Source organism: Silurus meridionalis, chromosome 24, assembly GCF_014805685.1.
Source record: "Silurus meridionalis isolate SWU-2019-XX chromosome 24, ASM1480568v1, whole genome shotgun sequence".
Classification (NCBI taxonomy): Eukaryota; Metazoa; Chordata; class Actinopteri; order Siluriformes; family Siluridae; genus Silurus; species Silurus meridionalis.
The window spans coordinates 9,726,401-9,750,230 of NC_060907.1; the positions used below are offsets into that span (position 1 = coordinate 9,726,401).

General features: G+C 36.8%; 1 protein-coding gene and 1 long non-coding RNA gene across 8 annotated transcripts in view; one reads left to right on the forward strand and one right to left on the reverse strand.

Moving 5' to 3' along the window:
• LOC124377897 (activating transcription factor 7 interacting protein) overlaps positions 1-17,260 on the reverse strand; it is a 43,926-nt gene extending 26,666 nt beyond the window's left edge. Inside the window, exons 1-2 of one of the 6 annotated variants that reach the window (XM_046837270.1) lie at positions 16,848-17,181; positions 5,082-5,159 (exon numbers count right to left, since the gene is read on the reverse strand). The gene's annotated coding sequence lies outside the window, so the exon portion shown is untranslated. Of the gene's footprint in view, positions 1-5,081; positions 5,160-5,260; positions 5,316-16,847 lie in introns of those variants that run through there. The other 5 variants (XM_046837269.1, XM_046837262.1, XM_046837263.1 and 2 more) reach the window with 5 other exon arrangements.
• LOC124377898 lies at positions 277-22,848 on the forward strand. Of its 2 annotated transcripts, XR_006924125.1 has the most exons (4): positions 279-377; positions 21,394-21,613; positions 21,722-21,920; positions 22,814-22,848. It is a non-coding gene; the product is annotated as an uncharacterized LOC124377898 (long non-coding RNA). The 2 variants fall into 2 exon arrangements; XR_006924124.1 differs by lacking the exon at positions 22,814-22,848 and having other exon boundaries at positions 277-377; positions 21,722-22,081.
• The last annotated feature ends 982 nt before the right edge of the window (positions 22,849-23,830 follow it).

The following is a 23,830-nucleotide window of genomic DNA, read 5'->3' on the forward strand; positions in this document are numbered from 1 at the left end:
CAGTTAAATGTGTGGGGCAAAAATGTGACCATCTGAAAGAAAATATTTGGACTTAAGTTATACAAAAAGACCAACAAAATCCATGAAAAAGACAACACTCCCCTCCCCCACTGCAGCACTGAGCAAACAGGATGGAAAATTACTACTAACCCCGGACCATACCATTCTCGCAAAGTAGAGGGGTGACAGGATGTGCAACTCTGACTCAACACAAGAGGGAGCAAGACAAAGACACCTGTTTAATAACTTTTTATATACATTCATTACAAAATGAAGCCCTATAAACACAAGTCTGTGCGCTGTAGTACCAGATCATAACACTACTTACCACTTTCAGTTCTCAGAGAAGGAGAAAAAAAAATGCATTATTACGTCAGGTAAGCAAACTTGCCTGTTCCCATTTCACCAAATTCTAACAGAAAACAACGGCCTTCATTTTGTTGACCGGATTATAAAACAAAAGGAAACATGAGAAACCTTACTTGGTATGAGTGCCACAGGTCATTGAAAGGATTTTAGATCTAATAGGTGAGAAAATGAAGTTTGTGTTTCCTGTGTCTTGTGTCAAACCGACACGGGTTTGCAACGTTAAGTTCAGACTTCAAGAAGAATCTATGATCGTGTCTTGCAATTTAACAATAGAACGTTTTCATAACTTGGTCTCATTCAAATCATGGTCAAATAGGGATCGCATAAGCATGGCTTGGATCATGGGGTATATTCATGTCCTCTATTATACTTTCCACAATAATCTAAATTCAGCACCTGCAGGTGCCAAGAAGGAACATTTGTCTCTGCAATAATCAGCCCCCATTGCCAAGAACACTTTTTTCCCTCAAAATAGCAAGAAGAAGCAGACCTTTACAAACATTTAAATGCATTTCCTCATTTGGTATTATTGGTCAAAACTTGGCATGTGGTGTCAAATCATTCTTTTTCATTTTACCATAATTTACCATTAAGATTTAAAGTTTCATGAATCATGATCATCCTTATAATACTGCATATTGTATGCAAAAACTTTTGTGCGCGAGTATGAGAGCCAGAGACTATGCCTATTAAAATTCACGTGTAAATCCATCCAAGACACATGTGCAGCGGATTTAAACCCAGAGGTCTGAGACAATGTTTAGTAATTCTCTTTCTAACATGTAAAATGTTAGCAAATGCACAATTTTTGATGCAGTGACGATTTTATTTATAAATAAACCGTTAAAAGTTGTGGAACATAATGTGGAACATAAACCTGCGATATAGCAAAAACATTTTAGTATGGTCGATCAGAGATCAAGATACAAGATGCATAAAATGACCTCACACAAGCCAACTTAGCCAATTAAAGAGACATTGAAAAGAATAAGTACATTCTAGTCCATCAAGAGGGGTGGGTGTTATTAAAGATGTTAGGCAATATATTGTTTAATCGGTCATCAATTCTGAGAAACTGTCAGTAATCTGTCAGTTCCAGAGTCAGGGCTCCCAACAAAAAACACTCACACATGTGCATGTTTATATTAATGTCCAGGGGAACAAGACAAATCCCGGTCTGTTATATGTTTTTATATTCTTGTTCAGGAACAGAGTTAATGATTTGTATCTTGTACAGTCCTGGCTATTTTAAAAGCAAAATTATGCACGATAATTGTTACTCAAAAGGTTTGCATTAAAACTAGCACAAAATAAGCAATGGGTGTGTTCGGAGAGACGAAAAAAGTCTGTGGAAAAAGGGTAAGTGAGAAGGCTATACAGGGTACAGGGCCATACCAAATGTTACCAGAACTAGGGGTGGCGTCTTTGAAAGACCTTTCCTTATATATAATTAAAATGCATTGTTTTCAGTATAGTCGATTTTCTACTGAGTAAAAAAAGATTCACAAGTATAGCACCGCAAATCTCATGTTAGAAAAGACTGCTAGCATGTTATCTGTTTTATACTTCATGGTTTCTATGCTCCTTGCCTGAGACACACACAGACTGGTGTATGCTAAACATCGGGAGTGAGACATTCTCCAAATTTCTGCAGGCAATCTATAGCACAAGTAATAAAGCAAGACTTTAAAAAAAAATACATGAAAAATGAATGTACACCCCATGCTGAGTGCACAAACATCCACAAGTCTATGATGCAGCATGCAGTCAGGTACTGTAACAATCTCATGTAGCACTCAGGACTTTAGTGAGGCAGTAAGCTGAAAATACCGACCAAACGTAAAACATACTCAGATAAGCATTAGTATATGTTTGCTTTAGCGATCACTGTGCTTCGAAAAAAGATTAACAATGCTGGCCAATCAGAGCGTGCAGTGCAAACCAGTTTGAACCGGCTGGGACTTGTTCTGCTGCAAACAAAACCCTCCCCCAACAAATGCCCTTTCGTCAATATCATCCTATTCCAAAATCACTGAACTGAAGAAAACACTATACTGAAGAGTTGGGGAAAGGCATTTCCCCTTTTCCCAATTTTAGCCTTTTTAAAGAATTAATTGCATGCTTGTGTAGAAAATAAATTAGTTAATACTTCAACAGATAATCTGTAATTAGATGGTATGTAATCAAAAATGTTGACAATCTGAACCAAATCTATAAGCTAGATTCGGAGAATTCATTAAATGACAAACACTCTAGCAACATAGTCATTTAATGCTCGTTTCCTTTTTTAAATGGCAAAAAAAAAATTATAATCTGGAGAACAAAAAAAAAAAAAAAAAAAACTTTAATCTGTGAAGCACAGCACATTTATGAATGCAATAAAAGTTGCAGCATTTGTTTGGGCTGAACACAGAAGCAAATAATGTGGTACATTTATAAGATGAGGTTCCTTTAAAAGTCCCTCCTACAATCGACCATTTCACACAAGCAGCTTGACAGTGCAGTAACACAAAATGGCCACCAGCTTAGCAAGAGCCTTGGCAGTTGTTCAGTAAAAGTACGGACAAGCAGGCAAGAGATGGCAAGAATTCCCAAATGATATGATTTTCTTTTACAGCTTCAGGTTACCAATTCCTGAAATCAAGTACTTTCTTGTGGCCATTTGACAGAATAAAATCTCACTTTTAATTTTTTTATTTCTTTGAATTTTGTTATTATGTGTATCTACTACCATCACCCTTTGGAATGGTGGTTGGGCTCTTTTTGCGTCAGCAAGAATACTAACCAATTTAAGAGGTTTTTAACATCCATTCCGAAATACTGTCTTTTTGTCACATGTAAGATATGGGCAGGGGAAAACCAAGCATAAAAATCTCCCTGTTGTTCACATGTAACCAAACACAAGTTGCCTTGGGTTCCGTAATTCTGGTGTTTCTTAAATTCCACTAAAACATTTGTATAAGCTTCACGGTAGATGAAGGACACAATAAGGGCTCACATTTAAAGCTGATTGGTTGACATTTCTGCTGATCCATTTTTAGTATTTTTCCATTCCTTTTCACCACATCCTTCTGGTTGATTCCCCACTATGTTTTTAAAATACTTTCACTCCAGAAACTTTTGTTTCACATGCCCCAAGTTAAGGCTATTGAAAAACAATTCCACACTGGTTCACTAGCAAATTTGGAAGGTTAGCACACAACCCATCTACGACTCAAAGGTTAGCTCTCCCATACAGCATCACAACTGCCAGCCAAGACTCGACCACTTCCTGTGAGACACCTGAAGCCAGCCAGCTGTGGCATTCAAACTTCGAATGGTAGACCCCAAGACCCTAATGCATGGAACTTTAACTGTTTAGTTACCACATTAGCTACATACCCACGACACTTTGCTTGGGTTCATAGGAGTATATAAATCATGCATGTTCATCCTAAAGCAACATAAAACCAAAGTAAATATTCCACAATCAAGATTTAGTAACCAGCAAAAAGTTGAAGTCCGGACAGTTTTTGACCCCGTGGTTTTTGGCTTTTGCCCTTGAATGTGCTCACAACAAGAATGAATGTCTTTTAAAAAATTGCAAGATGCAGAATCTTGCACAATATCGCCAACCCTTAACCAACTTGCAAAAGAACCATCACGACTCACTATTTTTACTCACTGTATTTACCATCCTGAAGTTAGTTCAGCATAATTGATAACGTGTGTCATGGGGGTATAGGTCATGTTTTGAAAGTACCAGATGAGCAGGGCATTGACTTGATCTTCAAAAATTATATTGAGCCAACAGGGAAGGAAGAAGTGAGGAAAAATGGAGTAGCAGTTACTATAGAATGCAAATTTAAGGAACAAGGATGGTGGAGATGGTCATTTTATAATTTTTAATTTAATTATCAATGAATTAACTTGTGTTAATGTTACCATGGAAAAATTTAAGTATCAAATGCATAACCATAGAGGTGATGCTTCTATATAAAGTATTATTTTTACTTCAATTTTACTTTATTTGGACACTGATACTAATTTCTGCAAATTGACTTTAGCACTTTATGCTGGGAATATTTCTAATGCCAAAGCTGTGAAGCCCTCTGCTTTTAATTGGTTGTTGATCTTTCTATATCAATATTTATCACATTATGTACAGTTCTGTTCATAAAATTAAAAAAAAAAACAATAATAAAGATTCCTGTCATCTTTCAATTTCATTTTTTTTACATTCTATTGTTCAAAGCTTCTTCATTAAATGGTTTGTTTAGTGTAGTTGCAAATATTCTTTTATAATATACGTAGGTATTTTCAAACTAAAGTTTACCAGCTTGTAAATTTCACACTTTTTTCTAACCCGCCATTGCTTTTTTTTTATCCAAACAACGACTGTGTTTAAATAATGAGCAAAAACAAAAAGAAGAATGAGCAAACTAATGGCGCCTTTTGGCCAAATGACATCCCCGTACAATGTTGAAAATGTTTTTCAAAAGGAACGTGTTTATTATTTATATTAAAACTTCCAGACTACATGTTGTGCTTTCTTGTGTTGCATCGGACAGGGGGTACCCCTTTATTATACATATGAATAGTGACTGATTAAGCAAGTATGAGACATTGTATGAATCAAAATGTAATTTTTGACACTGGAATTTGCATTAGGTGTAAATGGACAGTGCAATGTATACAACTGGGGTAATCTTGTCCAGGAGAATAAAACTTACCACAAGTTGATCTGGTTTGTGAATTTTAGTGTTGGTCAAGAAGAGAATTCAATCACAGCATGTGATGGTAGATTCCTCCTGTGGGAGGAAGAAAATAAGTGAGGGTGCTACTTTTTGAACACACAAGAAATAAAATAACCTTTGTTTTTGAATGCTGCAAAGGAAAGAACGGATCTCACTGGGGTGCTTTTCTTCTTTAATTAAACGAAAAACAAGCAAAAGATTTTTGAAGATTTTCAAGCAGTTTGACCAACAGCTTTTAAATCACATGATGCAAACAAGTTCCAGGTGCTTTCTCTGATTAGTAAATTATTATAGCATTTCTTTCCCTTTGAAATTGTGTCAGAACGAACACAAAACAAGAATTCAATATAATGCACTGGGTTGTGGGAGAAAACTGAAAACGTGATTGCTTGATTACAATAACATAGTTATATTTTTATTTCTTTTTCCCATTAATTAAAAAAACGTATCCGCAACACCCCAACACACACACACACACACACACACACACACACACACACACACACACACACACGCACACACAAACACATACCCCACCCCCACCCCATGCAGACATTTTGCTCCATGCTTTCCTGCAGTAACTCAAAATGGCCACCAGATTGGCACGCGAGAGAGGAACCGTTCCACAAAAAATATGCCTGCAGCAGCACTGGAAAAAAATCGGAACGACTAGCACTCGCTCTGTCTTTATATTGTTCCACATAGCAGGAAGAAAAAAATCCTAATCATTTCATATATCCTTGAATCAGAGCAATCTCACAGTTTTGCCACTTTTTTACATTAAACATATTTGTCTAATCCTGGCTGTGAGAATTTGCAAAGTTGCCATTTAGTATCTCATTGGGGATTTTGGTATCAAATTCTTAATTTGCACTGATGGAGAAAAACAGTGAGATCAGTTTTAAAAAACATCCCATCACCACATCACATATTTACCACCTATACAAGTTAGATAACTTGCAATGCTGGTTCATCTACTAGGTTTGGATTAAATCACTGAATTCATGGAGAATTTACTTTACTTTTTTGCAGCGTATTTACATATTTCAGTTAGACAGAAAGTTAGAATCCAAAGTAATAGACCTACACAGAATAAACCACAATGTTTACATTTGTTTTAATTAACTTTAGTAACTGCTAAGAAGTCTTACTCTACGTAAACCTGCTTTGACCTGTACACAAGTCTCAAGGTCAGTTTGCACAGGTAGCTAGCTTATTAGCAAGATAACAACCAACAAATTGTCTGTACAAATGAAACACCAAGAAGCTAAAGAAAACTCCTTAATAAACCACGGTGCTCATTTTTTAGAGAGAGCGAGAGAAAGACAAAAGACATTACCTTGGGTAAAAGTCGTTAATTAACCCTATTTTGATTTTTTTTTTAATGGAAGCAGTTGCTTTTCAAAAGAAAACAGGAGTAAAATATATGGGGCACCAATATTTGGAATGTACCATGTACCTTATACCATAGGTCAATAAAATCTCACCGTATGCCATTTCTACACAATGAAACTGCTCTTGGCGTATATGGTAAAGGATGTGGTTCAAGCATGGGAAATTAGTGTTTTCTGACCGAACACGAAAAACGTATTGTTACAACAATTTAGCAAGCACTACATTCTACATTCCTCCAATAAACTACATGATGTTATCTTTATTAAATATTAACAGTAAAGTCTTAGTACCAGCAGTAAAGAGAAATGTGTATGTTTAATTCAGCTTGAACAGCATTAGTTCTAGCTAAGCATAATCCTGACAGTATAGTGAGAGAAAATGAAGTGGAGAGGGGGATGGGCAGCTGTACTCGACTGTACCACTTTCTTCTGGAATGGGTGATAACCTTCACTAAACATTGTGGAGCTACACTGCTTTGAACCTTCCTGTGAAAATATAGCCTAGGGATACTTTTTGTTTTATAAACAACAACTTAGGACAAGAAAACTCTTTCCTCTAAAAAAAATGTTTTATTGTATATAATGTATACTATGGCACACATTTCAAAAAGGGCTAATCCATAAAACAACGGAATGAAAGAAATGTAAACTTACATAACTTTTTCACAAAAAAATATTATATTGGTAAAATGTAATTCCCATTGTGACCATACCTGCATTTACATTAGGAGGCAACAATGCAAACGAATTTCCAATCTGCACAAGTTACACAACATTTATTATTAAAAAAAAAAAGGTAGCTGACCGCGAAAAAAATTAATTTTCGCGAAAAAATTGCCTTTTTTTATTGTTTAAGCCATAAATCAACCTCCCACACTCTTTAAACACACACAGAAACATTTGCAAGAAATATAGCAAGATGAATTTTGTGTAACTTCGTAGAAATATAACATTTATAGTGAGTACTGCAGCATAGCCTATGCATTGTTTCTCCTTGAAGTCCGCTTGTTTATTGCTTGAAGTGTCCTATGAAGTCAAAAAAGGGGCTAAGTTAAAGATAAGGGTACATGTCACTGCATTCTTTGTTTTTGTTGGCTAAATCTGGTGCAGTATTTACACTTGGTACAATGCAAAAGAAATCTACACAATATGTACAGTAGATAAGTTCTTCCAAATGCGGAATTGCCTCAGGCGAATCAGGAGATGAATAGGAGTCTGGCATCTAGTGGGGGGTCGTCTGAAGTCTTATATTCTGCAGAACCTTTTAAATGACTTAAAGACATGTTTCGATGGTGAATTTACCACAAAACTCCTTGGACTCGACTCATGCATTGACTTCCTCGTATATAGCGCCTTAAAGGAGCAGATGATGCCTTGATCCAAAGGCTGAATGAGGGACGTTGTGCTGGCTGTGAGGAACTCAATCTGTACTCCGTCGTAGGCTAAATCTAGTGGGTGGCCGCTAGGATTGTCCATGGATAGTAAAACTTTAAAAAACAGCCTTTTTTAGCTGAGGTACTTTCTGGCTGCCGGGAAGAAACACTGGTGGAACCAGTCAGACACCAGGGGTTTTGTTAACCAGGCCTTAGAGTTGTGCGTTGTGAAAATGTTTATTATCCACGCACCGAGCTTTCGTAAACAGCACGACGTGTTCTTTGTCTCGGGTAAATATATGATACACTGAACAGTATTTTAAGTATATTTTTACTCTATTTTATAATTATAATTATATTTTTATTAATAAATTACCTTATTTCAACATACAACTCCATAAAAACAATTCACTATAGGTTTTGATTTTTTACGATAAATTGGGACCATTTATGAAACAAAATAGTTATGTGCCAAATCAAAAAATTGGGGCCGCGAGATTCGAACAGCGATAAATCGAGGGACAACTGTTTTCTGCAGAAAGAGGTCACTGCGATTAGGGAATACCGTTGCCATGATTGGGTGGAAGATTGTTTAGGTAGGTGGTACATGCCAAAGCAGCATCCACATAAATGCTAGGACCTGAAGTTTCCTAGTAGAACATTGCCAAAGCATCACACTGCCTCCTTCCCATAGTGCATCCTAATGCCAAGGTACCTTCCCAAGGTATCTAATATAAACGCACCTTGCCATCCATATTATGGAAAAGAAAATGAAAAAACGGACCACCACCTTCAATTGCTTTAGTTCTGATGCGTTCTGATGTGCACTTTTTGCAGTGGACAGGGTAGGCCTGCGAACTCAGGCAAGCTGTGATGTATTGTGTATTCTGACACCTTTTTGTCATAGCCACCATTTGTACTAAAGCAGCTCTTTTGTAAGCTCAAACAAGTCCATTCTTGGAAGACATTTGGCATATGGAAACAATGTATACCAGGAATACCCGACAAGGCCTCCTGTTTTGGAGAAGCACTGACCCAGTTGTGAAGCCATAAGAATTTGTCATTCGTCAAAGCTGCTCAGATCCTTATGCTTGCCCAGTTTTCCTGCTTCCAACACAATACTTTATAGGAAGTGACTGTTCACCTGTTGCGTAATATATCACCCTCCTTGACAGGTGCCACTGTAGAAACGTATCAATGTTGATCACCTGTCTATAGTTATAATATTATAGCAGATCTGTGCACATTGGGAGTTCTTAACCGATTTGAGTAGTAATAATAATAATAAGTAATAAATAAAAGTAAAACATAAAGGTTACATTTTTTTAACATCCCAAACAAAAGCAACACATTGATATGTACAAATCACACTGCAGGCTATATACGCATTTTGGCTACCTTTATTTCTTATTTGAAATAGACATGTCACACCACACAACAGACAGAGTGAGAATGACATCACCAACTTGTTATTTGCTAGTCTGAAAGCAGGGTTAGTCAGGAATGCTGCTGTCATGCTTTGACAAGGTAACCTCTCTCGTTTTCCAAAATCTCAAACACTACTACAAACATCGTACTGACCCACAGGGAATAGATTTCAGCAGATATATTAATTTGTCAAAAAACACTGTAAGCTCCATGCAAGACTCACCAAGGTTATTCGGAAAAAGAATAGACAGTTGTAGTTTATTTTAAGACTTCATATTATATATACAACACATTATGTGGTCCACTACATAAGTAACCGTATTGGTCCTGAAAAGAAAGGAAAACACTGATTCTCCAACATACAGAAAAAAGGGGGCTCATGTAAGAAAAATCACTGGGAGCAATCTGTTATTGTACGATATAAATGTCAATTGATTTTGAGATGTTAAAAGCAGCACAGCTTCACTGTGAAACTTGGTATAGGATTTATGCAATCGAAGGCTACAAGTCAATTGTGTTGCTACGATATGTTCCCCTCTTCCCAAGCAGACATTTTACTTCACATTATTTCTGCAGTAACACAAAATGGCCACCAGCTCAGCTCGGTGGGAGAGAAACTGTTTCACTGAGCTATGCCTGCTCCAGTGCTGTAGCACTTTTAAACGTGTCTTTTAAACGTGTCTATTGCATTCTGTCTTTACATTATCTCACACAGCAAATATAATTTTTTTGAGGTGGGCTTTTTTTTCAGTTTGTACCTATGTTTAAACCCTTTCCCTGGTTATATCCAATATCCCAAACACTTATCCCCTGCTGAACAACCAACATTCACAAGTCAGAATCCTCTAAAAATGTCCTCTCTGCAGTGGTCACATGAGCATTATGTAATATAATTCTAACGATGATGGCTGTGTTGCCCTAAACACCCCTAATCCTATCTAATACATTAACCCAGAAGGGTTCAATGAGATATAAGCCATAATGGTAAAATATAAACAAATGAATGTATGAATATTCATCACAGTACACATAGCAATGTTTGGGATCACAGAGACAAGACTGGGAAAGAATGAAGCATTCATTAAATAAATCCTGTTATAGTAGTTTGCAGGACACTGATAAAGCTGGAGCTGCTTGCACATAGTTCTCTTCTTATATATAATCCATGGTAACACTGCAGTAGCTATTTATGGTCCATTTGCTAATAAAACATCGTGTAGGATCTAACTGTACGATCATCTAGTTCCCAAGAATGTAATCCGAGGCTATTAGAGAACCACAGCACAGTAGTGTTGCAAGAATGATATAAATAGAAATATGCAGTAGAAAAATATCATTGTTTAGATATTTAAGTGTTGGCCAATCAAGAAGCTCTGCCTCAGTTCACCTCCAATTTTACCCCTCATATAGAGAAACTTGATTAATAGTTAATAATTATAACAATTCACCTGACAAAATAACCTAAACTACATTATGGGTTTCATAATAAAAAGCAAGGCAAATCTCACTACAAATACAATTTCTGAATGTTTCAAAATTGTAATAAAACAAGACATTTGCTCAGGTTCAGGATACTATGGAAACTTTTGGTGTGGTAATATCCTTTTAAATCCACCCTTCCCCCCATGTCATATATCCTTTCCTGCAGTAACAAAAAATCACCACCAGCTTGACCGACACGCCTAATGCGCAGCAACTGCACATGGAGAAATCTGCAGTTGCCTGATCATTTTCAGAGTTATTTTTCATGGTGGTGGCAATCAAGTTTAGGTCTCCCATAACCCTGGGCTATAAAAGACTGATAAAGGAAAATTTTAAACTCTAAACTCAACACTTCATCTGCATTCGAAAAAGCTTAAATATCACCAATAGCATCAAATATATATAAATTAATCATATTCAGTAAGCATACATATGTGAATCGAGTGTTACATAGCACATGTCCACTTGTTTATTCTTGACTGCTAGGCACATATGGAACACTGATCTATCTTAATTAAATCTATCTTAAATGACATACATAACAACAAAGACCAGAAGGTCTAACCTTTGATCATAAAATGGCCCTTGCTCCAATTGAATTCTAGCTACATTTAGACAGACAGAGCAAGAGTTTTGTGATCCTTAGCCACCAGGCATGCTGGGGGGCAGTAATGAATGTGTGCATACTCTATTTGCATAGTCTTTACCTTAAACATTGTATGGTCTGTTTAAGAATCTCTATCTGCACAGCATTACGGTTTTATATATACAAATCTGTGGTAAATCTGGAGAAAATCTGATTTTAGCTAAAAAAAATAGTTTTGTGCCCCTTTTTATAAAAGAAAAAAAAAGAGAAAGGTAATTCACTATACGGTTTTGAAAACCCACACCCTTATACAGACAACAAGGCATGTACAAGACAATGCAGCACAGTCAACCTGTGCACTAGGGCCATGCACAGTTATGCCCCTCCCTTTAGTGAACACAGAGAATGCAGAGGAGTGAGTGGAAAATTACTGAAGAATGGACCATACCATTTTACACAGGGGTGATTTTTTTTTCTTTATACAAGATTAACTACATCAAAGAAATAAATTATATACACTACATTATATACACTGCACAAATATACTTCGTATTTTACTACACTTATATTCTTAAAAAATGTTGACAAATGTACATTTTACAAAATAGACTTTGAAATGTACCAATGAGTCAAACAAAGAAATATGAGCTGTGATATGTAACTTTGAAAGAGCAAGAAACATGAAAAAAAAACAATGAGAACGTGGTACAACGCCTAGTCCCTGTGTTATTGGAATACATAAGCAGAAAAAACGAAAAAATACAGCAGGATAACAGGATTGAAGCACTGGAGCACTGTGAGGTGGTGGGGCATGTAGCACACAAGCACACACTAGCTTATCTGTACTATACATTTATTTTATTACTTCACACTAATAAAATGTTTAAAAAGAAAAAAGCATGGAATAATCATTTAAAAATCCAGAGCCACTATAAATGCAATATATGGGTAGTCATGCATTCATTACTTGCCTTTTGTGTATCATTCAAAAATACCCTCTTACAATTAAAAAAAATGATAGGACCAAATATCATTCGACTCTCTTTAAGTACCAATAGCAGTTATCAGCTCTTTGACCATTAGCCCCACGTGAAGAGTACAAAAAGTCCACACTACCTCACTCTTTATAGGTTTTTGGAGGATTTGGCAATTTACCATAAGTCTTCCAGAAGTCTTTTTGGGGTGACCAAAATTTTCTAAGCTTCAGTCAGGGGTGGCACTGGAAACCATTGCCATTACATAGCCATACCCCTGGATAAGTGTTGAAATTGTTTGGGACCAGCTTAACAAACACCTAGATCGTCTTGCCCTAACTGCAGCATAATGCTGATGGCAAAATGTGAGAACCACCTGTCACACTATGGAAATACGAATATCCTTTCTTTGATGCTGCAGAGCCCTCTAGGAATAATAAAAAAAATTAAAAAAAAAATGCGCCTAAGGCTTGGCCTCTCATTCCCCTATAGAAAAACACAAGAGCGAAATGCAGTGGCGCTGGCAATAGGCACTGGTCAAATGCGAAAGTTGTTTGTGGTAACACCTAATGAATAGGGGACTCGAACAAACTTAGTACCGCTGCCTTGCATACAGTGACAAACTCTGAAGTACAGTGGTGCTGTATAATTCTCTAAACTTAAGGTCTCCCAGGGCCCTGAGTATACTGAGAGCACATATTCTGGGAGTTGCTGGGATTCAGCAGCACCAGCACTGAAAGGGAGGCAGACTGGAAATATTTGCAGGTGGAAACTTAACCACCTAACAATTGATCAGAACCCTAAAGCACGTTACCCAAACAAGTGAATGGGTTTTTCCGCTAACAAACCTAATGCATCAAAGAGCTCTGTGCTTGTTTTAGAGCACACTAAAGCTGTGGCCATATAAAAGGGTATGCATACTAGATGCATAAAAACTCTCAAATGCAGAAACCTTAGGGCTCAGTGTTTCTTAAAAAATGACTAGTGGCCTCACTCCTGAAGAGGCCTTTGGCACAAAGGTTGTACTACACAAAAGTGAGATCCTTTCTAAAAACACAAGGTTAACAGCAGGATACTGTTAGCTGCACATGTCTGCAGTCACATTTTTCCATTTAGTAGTGTCTTAAAAATTGCTACTAGAGAGAACTGCAGAACTGCACAATACAGGCCATTTTTGTGCCCCCACAACAACCAAGCTGATGCAGGTTGTACCCAAAATTCCAGAGCAAGCTTCTTTGAAGTCAGAGGACATTTCTGAAGATACATCTACGTCATTTGGCAGATGCCCTTTTCCAGAGCAATGTACAATTGAGCAGTTGAGGGTTAAGGACCTTGCTCAATCAGTGACACCTTGGTGGTGCTGGGATTTGAACTTGAACCATTCCGATCCAGAATCCAATGCCTTAACCTCTAATCTACTACCACCACCACATGGTTAAACTGAGCTGGTTTTGCCCCTCCAATTTAAATATTGTAGCTTGACAACATCAGATCGTTGGCAAGAGACCACACTGAATCCACATTTTACTTGATATTATCACAGGAGTCGATGTACCAGATCAACCCTTTTCTTTGGGTTTGTTTTAGCATCCAGAGTGTTTACAAAGTGTGTGCATGTTGTCTTAGTGCCACTCCAATACAAGGGTGTACTTTCTTCTCCTGGGTGACAAGTGCCCTGACCTCAGGTTATGTAGAAAATCACAAGAAGGGACTGTGAGGTATCATGTGCAAGACTTCAGTTGACTGAATTGTAAATGCAGTCCACAAATTGTAAAAAAGCAGGGATGTTGGAAGCAACAACCAAAGAAGACTCAAGAGACTCAAAGCACTTTTGTACGTCACTCTGAATAAGGGAGTCTGCTAAATGCCGCAAATGTAAATGTAAGAAAAGCTGACAATACTGCACATCAAGACCTTTCAATCCTGGTTAAATTCTCGATGTCTGTCAGCCATATCACAAAGACTTGAGTCAGTTATCATTCCAAAGGTAGACATGCCATAAGGTGTTGGACCACTGCAAAGAAAATGAAAGGTCTCCCAGCAGTAGTTGCTGAGGTGGGTGAACAAGCTCTCAAACTGGACTAATGTACCTCAAAGAACTTGAAGCAGGTCTTACCTGAGGATTAGCAATAGGTGTTTCAAATTTAGAACATGTAAAGCAGAACACCAGATGATAAAATTGACTCACTATCCAATGCGATTCACAGACCGAGCGGAGGTACAGGCTTTGGGTCAGAATGTGTCAACGCATGGTTGGCCCAATCTACTGAGGTATACATTTCTAAATACGTCTACAGCAAATCCAGCAAACTATGCAATCAGCAGTAGCCCCAATCTGTCTGAACAGACTATGGTTTAACCTGTTGTTCATTTGCTACCCATCAGAACAGATATGCTGTCCCAGATGTAAGGGTTACAGTGGCACAGTATACTATGTACCTTAAGACTCCATCTGGGTACGTTCACAGGTGGTCATTTTGTATTGTCAGTCAGTGTTCAGCTTGTATATTTGAGGCAAAATTTAGATGTGCATAAAGGTGACCATTAGCTGGCAGGTTTCAGCTCCACGACTTGTGTGTTTTGGGGAGCACCATAAAGGAGTTCTGTGCTCTAAACACAGGTAAGCTTAGTATTCCCGATTTTTAGGAATACCTGAACATACAGCAAAGGGATTCTTTCTACACTAAACGACATTCAAAATTGAGTAAAGAAAGTATCACTTGCTGACAAGTGTTACGAGGCAACATGCCGATCAGCTCTAGGTACGCATTTTAAAAACTGATTGTTGCTTAATCACACCCTATGTCCTCTATCAAGAACATGAGTGATTGTCCTCCTCAATAAAGGAAAGCATTTATGAGGCACCCCTACCAGGATATGTTAGAAACCTTTGGAACCGTTTTGAAATATGGACTCCGATAGTTCTGCAGGAAACGGCTCAGGAGGTCCGGAACATTTGTACTATGGACTGTTACAACTGTGATTGTGGTTTGATTACTGAGTTTGGGACAGCCAGGCCACCTGGGTCACTTATGTTGACAAGCAAGGACCTTTTACAGTATACAAGTTGGGTAATCACTAAGTGATTAACTATGCTAACTTCACTAGGTAATTACCTTTACAACTGCTTACAGAAACTTGGTTAAATATGACAATTTATATAATAAGACGTGACATTTACAATAGTATTATCGTGGAAACTGCTGCCAGTCTATCTTGTACAGATTTGAAATAATATATGGATTCAATATAGATTCAATATAGCTCTAAACTGAAGCCATTCAGAGCTTTGGCAACCAGCTTGCTGTAACTAATGCTTTACTTAAAGGTAACTGGTTCCACCTACTAGGCCACTTGCCCTTCCATCACAGTTTATTCCAAATTAGCCGAGTCACACACCCAAGGTTTAAAGAATATGGTACAACCCATAACAATCTATAAAAAGCAAATACTGCTATGGTTTACTGTACTATATTGCTACTAAGGTATATGACCTTTTAACCATTTGCGTAATGCTAGGCTTACACGTTACAAGTTATATATTTTTTATTACTTAATAAATGTATAATAATATTTGTTATGCATGTACTATTAACGCTAAACAACCACCAAAGTCGTGACCTGCATGCCGAATTATTCTCAAAAGGTCATGTTGTTACGTATGATGATGTAATGAATACTACTTCATACAGAAATACTTTCCCTTCTCTTTCTTATCATATGTACAAATGTGGCTTGCACCCGATTGGGTCTGGTGTTCAGACGGTAGAATTTTACATTCATATCAAACAAGCCAAAACAAATATTTACGCTATATATATTTAAATATAGTTTGTTCTAAAATGGAACGGGTAGAATCTAATCATTTAGATGTTCAAACTTTCCCAGTGGATGTCTTTTGTTTTGTTTTTTTACTTTTTGCCAAATTTTTATTCGCCATTGTCGTAGCTGCCACTAGCTGCCTTCTTAGCTGGATGTCCAAAGGCCTTAACAGGATGGCAGCTTGTTTCAAGGGGGCAGCACCTTAACAGGGTGTTAAAACTAGTCTTAATAGGATCGCTTAATTTGCTAATGATGTCATTTAATTAAAGCACAGTAACTGTGTGCTCTTGCACAAAACGCAACCATGTTAAGTTTAATTCTTCAAATTATAGATATTATAAATAATTGTGCTTTTGTATGTAATTAATACAAATTGCTGGTTTGATCAATTCTATGCAGAAACAAAAATGAATTATTTTGCAATTAAAAATATAGACACACGTTGAAGTAAAAATGAACATTTAAGACAATAAATGTGTACTAGTGTTGTGCATTAATGTAATCTCATGAGCACAGGACCTTTCCTAGAAAAGCAACAGGGTTAACAGTTTTAGTTAAAAGCAAAAGTAACTGGTTAAAAGTCTGCAATGGATCACGGTATTTGTGAAACCGGTTTAGTGTTAAAAAAATGCAAGCCAGACACGTGCAAAACCGAGTTAGTAAAGTGTAAAATAAAAACTCACCCAGTGTTTTTAGACCGGCGATGCGCGTGTACTTTCACCGGTACGTCCAGAATGCATGAGTAAAGCGCCGGTCTTTGCTTTGGTATTGTTTGCACTAATTCACTTTCCTAATTTGAAAGTGCCAGGCTTACAGCGTGACTCGTCAACGCGTAGGGGTGACGGAATTGCATACAGTCACACAAACACACACAAGTGGAATGACTGTAGACGATAGGAGTGTGTTGTGCTGTGTGTGTGTGTTGTTGTGTGTGTGTGTGCGCGCATGTGCCTCTGTGTGTGCGGCCGCCGTGAAACACTGTAGTCTCGAGCGCTCTTCCTTTTCTCACTCGCGCGCGCGCGCGCGGCGTTACAAAGCCGAAAAGGTGGGGGGGAAGACTGTGGAAAAAGACACACAGAGAAGACGACCACCTCCTACCTGCTGTCGAAAAGCTAGCAGAAAAATAAATAAATAAAAGGCAAAGAACAACCCACAGTAGTACGGATAGGTCGAGGAATCTCAATGGTACAATTTGCACGCGCAAGCCATTCAGATTTATGTCGTACCAAAGCGTGCGCCAGTAAAACCATGTCGTAATATTTTCACGTTTGCACAAATTATACGCCGTAGTTCATATTTGCAACCGCTAAAAACATTTCAGTTACTGTTTATAGTAATCGTTGTTACTGGTAATTATAATGCAATATAATAATAATAATATATTTGCATTTTTTTCACATACTTATTAACATTTACGCTCATATGGGCCTCGTTTTTTTGACTAAAGTCTGTGCAAGAACGACTTTCCTGGGATCGTTCCTCTGGGCACGACCCTTCCCCCACATTCCCCTCCTCCTCCTCTCATACAACATGACCACATGCAGGGGGGGAAGTGCCATACTGGAGCTATAGGATACATGTGGTCACCATCCTCAATATCATCATCATCATCATCAAATATTTGGGAAGGGGAGCTGTGGAACTGAAATGAAAAATAGATTTGAGAGCTCGTAGGTTAAAAATCCTGCATATACAAAACTGATATACAAAAATAGCATTGTGATGAGAAAAAAAGGAGGAAAGGGAAACGTTAGAAGATGTGGAGAGAGGGAAGGGAGGTGGGTGGAGCCTATGCATGCATATATATATATATATATATATATATATATATATATATATATATATATATATATATATATGTGTGTGTGTGTGTGTGTGTGTGTGTGTGTGTGTGTGTGTGTGTGTAAGCATGTTAATAACACGTTAACATTTATTGATTTATTTTAACGGCAACTATTTTGCAGCATGCATTTCTGTTTGACCATTTTTATTAAACCTTCAATGTAACACACGTTTATTTACGACGTCCTTTCTTTACTCCGATATATATGAAAAAACAATGTGCATAAAGCATCCATATTTGTCCATGTTGATTAAAGTATTAAACGCTTGAAAAGTATTGATTTAAGGCGCATTTAAAACATAAAATTGTGCGATTAGGTTACGATTAATCACTAGTTAACTCATTACAGTTGTGCGATTAATCATGATTATATGTTTTTTAATTAGTTTTTTACTATTGTTTTGTAATGCTACAATTTTATTAGCTAACATTAATTCAAGACAAAGAACAATGAGTAATCTCCAAAGACAAGGTGATTTTAATGACATTTTACCTTATCGCTTAATTTCTCTGAATTGATTCATAAGAATGTAATTGTTCAAAGCAAAGTTATTTTTTCCATAATCCTGCATTAAAGTCCTCGAAACATGAACACAGTGAAATTTTAGCTCTTTTTTTTGTACTAAAGCAGTCTTATTATATTGAAATTAGCAACATGAGGGGTGGGTGCATAAATAGGCATACATGTGAAAAATAGAATAATGATATGTTGAAGCTCAAGGGTTAACATTTGATAAAACCTTTATACCTTGTTATATAATCAGCCATTTTGTTTCTATGCTACATGCCAGGCCCGATGTGTGTTCTTTTCTGAACAAAATGTCTGCTAGCCTGTTTACACTGCAGTTCCAATAACGACCTCTAGGGATTCTCACATTTGAGTATATTTATTTATTTATTTATTTATTTATTTATATAATTATTATTTAATCATTACATGATTATTTAGGTATGATTTGAATGTGCCCCCAGGAAAACAAATGATTCTTACTGAATGCCAATATTTTTTGTTATCAGATGAGGGGAACATGATTGACCCACTATAGGCGATTATTGGGTTAAATGAAAAAAAGTGTGGACTATGATTAGGCATTTTTTAGTAAATTTTAACATCGCAGTTACACAAAAATTGTGACAGCATCTGATAAAAAATATAAAGAACTACAGTTCTGTGTAATGAAGTGTAATGGTGTTTTGAAATTTAATGAAATGTGCAAGTTGTGTAAACTGACATGCTTAAGAAAACAACTAAATGGTCCTAAACATAGATAATGTTGAATGCAAGGTATTTATTACAGTGCAATCGGAAAGTATTAGGACCCCTTCACTTTTGAAAATTTTGTTGTAGCCTGATACTAGAAAGTGAAAACTGAATTCTCTAAATGTCTGTAAATGTTTTAAAATAAAAAATAAAACTGAAATATCACATGCATATAAGTATTTATATTCTTTGCAACAACACTTGAAAATTAGCTCAGGTGCCACCCAGTTCTCTTGATCGTTGTTGAAATATTTCTACACCTTGCCTGAAGATTACCTGTGGAAAAGTTCATTGATTGGACATGATTTAGAAAGGTACACACCTCAAAGCTGACCAGCTGACAATGCATTTCAGATCAAAAACCAAGCCATGACGTCAAAGGAAGAGCCTGCAGAGCTCAGAGACAGTATTATTGCAAGTCATAGATCTGTGGAAAGCTACACAAAATGCTGGTACATTGAAGATTCCCAAGAACACAGTGGACAATTTTCAAATAGAAATGTGGCACACTCAGGACTCTTACAAGAGCTGATTGCTGTTTCAAACTGAGTAATCGGAAGAGAATGGCCTTAGAAAGAGAGGTGACCAAGAACCCGATGGTTACTCTGACTAAGCTCCAGAGATCCTGCGTGGAGAAATTTCCAGGAGGACAACCATCATTGCAGCCCTCCACCAATCTGGGCTTAATGGCAGAGTGGATAGACAGAAGCCTTCCCCAGTGCAAAACCCATGGAAGCCTCCTTGGAGTTTGCCAGACACCTGAATGATTCTAATACTGTGACTGACTGAACCAAATTTTAACTGTTTGGCCTCAATTTTAAATGTTATGTCTGTAGAAAATCAGGCACCGCTTACCACCTGCTCAAACCATCCCAAATATGAAGCATGATGGTGACAGCATGATGCTGCGGGGTGTTTTTCTGCAGCAGGGACTTTGCAATTAGTCAGGGTTGAGGGAACGCTGAATGGTGCAAAATACAAAGATATTCTCAATTAAAACCGTTCCACAGCGCTCTGGACTTCAGTCTGGGCCAAAGGTTCACCTTTTTATTTGACAACAACCCTAATCATACAGTCAAGACAACATAAGATTGGCTTAGGGACAACTCTGTGAAAGTCCTAGAGTGGAATGGAATGGAGTTAATTTTTTTAACATCTCTAGAGAGACCTAAATGTGGCTGTCTACTGAAGGTCCCCATGCAACCTGACCCTGCTTGAGAAATTTTGCGATGAAAAATGGCAGAAACATAAACTGACTCGAGGGTGTAGTTGTTGCTAAAAGTGCTTCAGCTAAACACTGAGTAAACGGTTTGAATGCTTATGTACATATATATATATATATATATATATATATATATATATATATATATATATATATATATATATATATATCAGGGCAATTGATTATCACTATCGCATGACTGTCATGAGTTAACTAGTGATTGATCACAACGTCATTGTTATCTTTTCTAAATGTACCTTAAATTTGTAATTCTCTAATAAACATAGACAGATATGGATGCTTAATGCAAATGTATGTTTATTATTAGTTAAATCATACTTAACATAGAGCATAAAGACAAAATATTCTTGTAAATGTTTTAAAGTAATGAAAGTGTTTTACATTACATAAATCATCAGGACACCAAACAAAACTGTTTTCAAATGGACGGTTTTAATTGCCTGATCTGATGTGTGCTTGATTTGAGGCACATAAGTAAAAAAATATTTCTTTGATGAAAATGTTTTTTTATTTTTTGTATTATATATATATATATATATATATATATATATATATATATATATATATATACAAGTAAAGAAAGGACGTAGTGAATAAATGTGTGTTGCGTTAAAGGTTTCAGCTCTTTTATATTTATTTATTTAGATTTTTAATAAAAATGGTCATATATATATATATATACACACACACAAATCAATTCATATATATATATATATATATATATATATATATATATATATATATATATATATGAATTGATCATATGCATAGTGATGTGTATATATAGTTGAACTGATAATAAGTAAGGACAGCAGTCTCCATTTTTTCTTGTTCTAGAATGTTCTATAGAGTCTCTGACCACGCCCATTTATTTCTTCACAGGGGCGGGGCTGAAAAGAGCGCGCGGGAAGCACACAAGTCAGACAGAGGGAGGAGGAGGAGGAAGAAGGAGGATAAAACATGGCGGCTGTATAGTGTGACAGCCATTCAGACAATGTTAAAAAACGACCATTTCTTTGTGCATTGAGTTATTTAAATCATAACAACTCATCATTTTTATTCTGCAGACCTCATTGAATTAAAGAACTTACCTTGATCATAAGTAAGATTTAAAAAAAAAAGTTGTCATGTGTATGACTGTTCTTTTCTGCACTATTTAATGCCAATAAGTGACGTCACTAAAATTGTTTGTATTTTGGCGCCGGTTCAGGTGCGATATCGGCGATACTCGGCGCACATCGAAAACCCGCGCGCTTCGACTGTCTTGATTGGCGGGTGTCACGTGGCGAGGCGGTTTCCCGCGTTGGGCGATGTGCCATCCTGTGGCCAGACTGCGGAACAGCTCTGTGGTTCTTCTTATTGTCCTACATCGCCCCCTAATGGCAAACATGCTTAAAAACAGTTTTATTGTAATGCTGAGGGATATGAACAGTCAGCCTTCTACCATTATATGATTTCGGCAATTAACATGCACCCAATTAATGGGATTAAAACGTTTTAGGCAAAAAAAACTACATAAATGTGGCATTTCATCATTGTTTATATTGATACAATTATAACAATAAAAATGTGCAAGGTGTTCATATGAAATTTCAGTTGTTTATAACATAACCTGTAAATATGCAGGTCTGTGTTGTGTGTCACAAAATGACTGGCCAATAAAAATAAATGCAAAAATGCAATTAAAAAAAAAAAAACCCACACATTTGATTAAGAAGGTAATATAATCTCAGCAAAAGAAAAGACTTGTTCAGAACCCAGTGTTGTCATGCCAAAAATCAGATTTTATTTAGCAAATAAAGCCAGGCCATTCCAGGAAGTACCCACAAACGCAGTCATTATGATCATTATACACTATTATATACCTTCTTCAACAAACGATGTAAGACCCACTTATTTATTTAACACCTTTTTTCATCTGCCACCAACATAAAACTTCAGTTCTTTCTACTTCTGCAGGATTATGGTGTCCAAAACCACCTAGATATCATTTAGTAAAAATGCATTTGGCACATAGTCTTACTGTGAACCTTTCAAACATCTATATTTTCACTTGGTACACAGCCATGGCCTTGTTTACTTCCTTACAGTATCTTACTTGTGTTTTTTACTTAACACTTTTTTTCTTAAAATGTGTGTCGAGTGTGTTCATAACAAGTCAAATAACTTTTCTACATTGAAATCAACATTTGTGTCTCAGATATACTGATTCTAGTCATGATGACATTATTCAGTGAACAGCAGGTATACTGATTTTTAAAAGACTATATCTTCTTCTTCTTCTTTTGACTACTCCCATTAGGGGTCGCCACAGCGGATCATCCATCTCCATACCACCCTGTCCTCTACATCTGCCTCTTTCACACCAAATTCCTGCATGTCTTCCCTCACCACCTCCATGAACCTCCTCCTTGGCCTTCCTCTTTTCCTCCTTCCCGATGGCTCCATCCTCAGCATTCTCCTACCGATATACCCCATGTCCCTCCTCTGCACATGTCCAAACCATCTCAATCTCTTTTAAAAGACTATATAAAATATTAAAAACTTCATAAAAACAATTCAGCATCCCTTCCCTGGTTCTATAATAGGCAATCTGGTTTCTGCTACACATACAGTTACTTTCTGTGTGTCATTTCTCTTAGTCTATAATCGGTAGCCTTTTCAAATCCCAAAAACTTTTAGGTTAAATTGTCAATTGTTTGAATGTAATAGAGGGTTGTCCTAGCTCTAGTGAAAAGTGGTACCTTTGAAGATAAATGATGCTAGGAGATCATATCATTGTCTCAGTTGGTGTGTGTTGCATGTTGCCAGCTACAAATAAAATTGAACATATTTTATTTTATTCTTTTCCATATATCATGCTAGTGTTGTCATAGCTAGTAATATCTAGCTTGTAACCTCACATGCATTTGCCCTAACAGGTATTCTTCTACATAATAGTTAAATAGATTTAGTTAGTTGCTGCAGGTCTTTCGGCTCAGTTCTTACTCTTCTGCTTTTTTATGATTTTCTGACATTAGCTACCTTATTTAGTTATGTCAAACTGGTGTTTCCTTACATATACACCACATGGGTTCCCTGCCATTGCCTGATACAAACATTTTTTGCTAAATGATAGTCTTATTTGAAAACTCATGGGTCCCTCTGGTGGTCGGGAGGCTTCAAGCAGCCACTTACAGCAAGAAACCCTGGATATAACTGTCACAAATTTAGTTTATAAAATCAGCAGTTGTTCCTGGGTTGTTGTTTGTTGTTGTGCAGGTCAATGTTGTAAATTACTGTACAACAATTCTCTATTCTATTTCTGCTGTTTTCATAT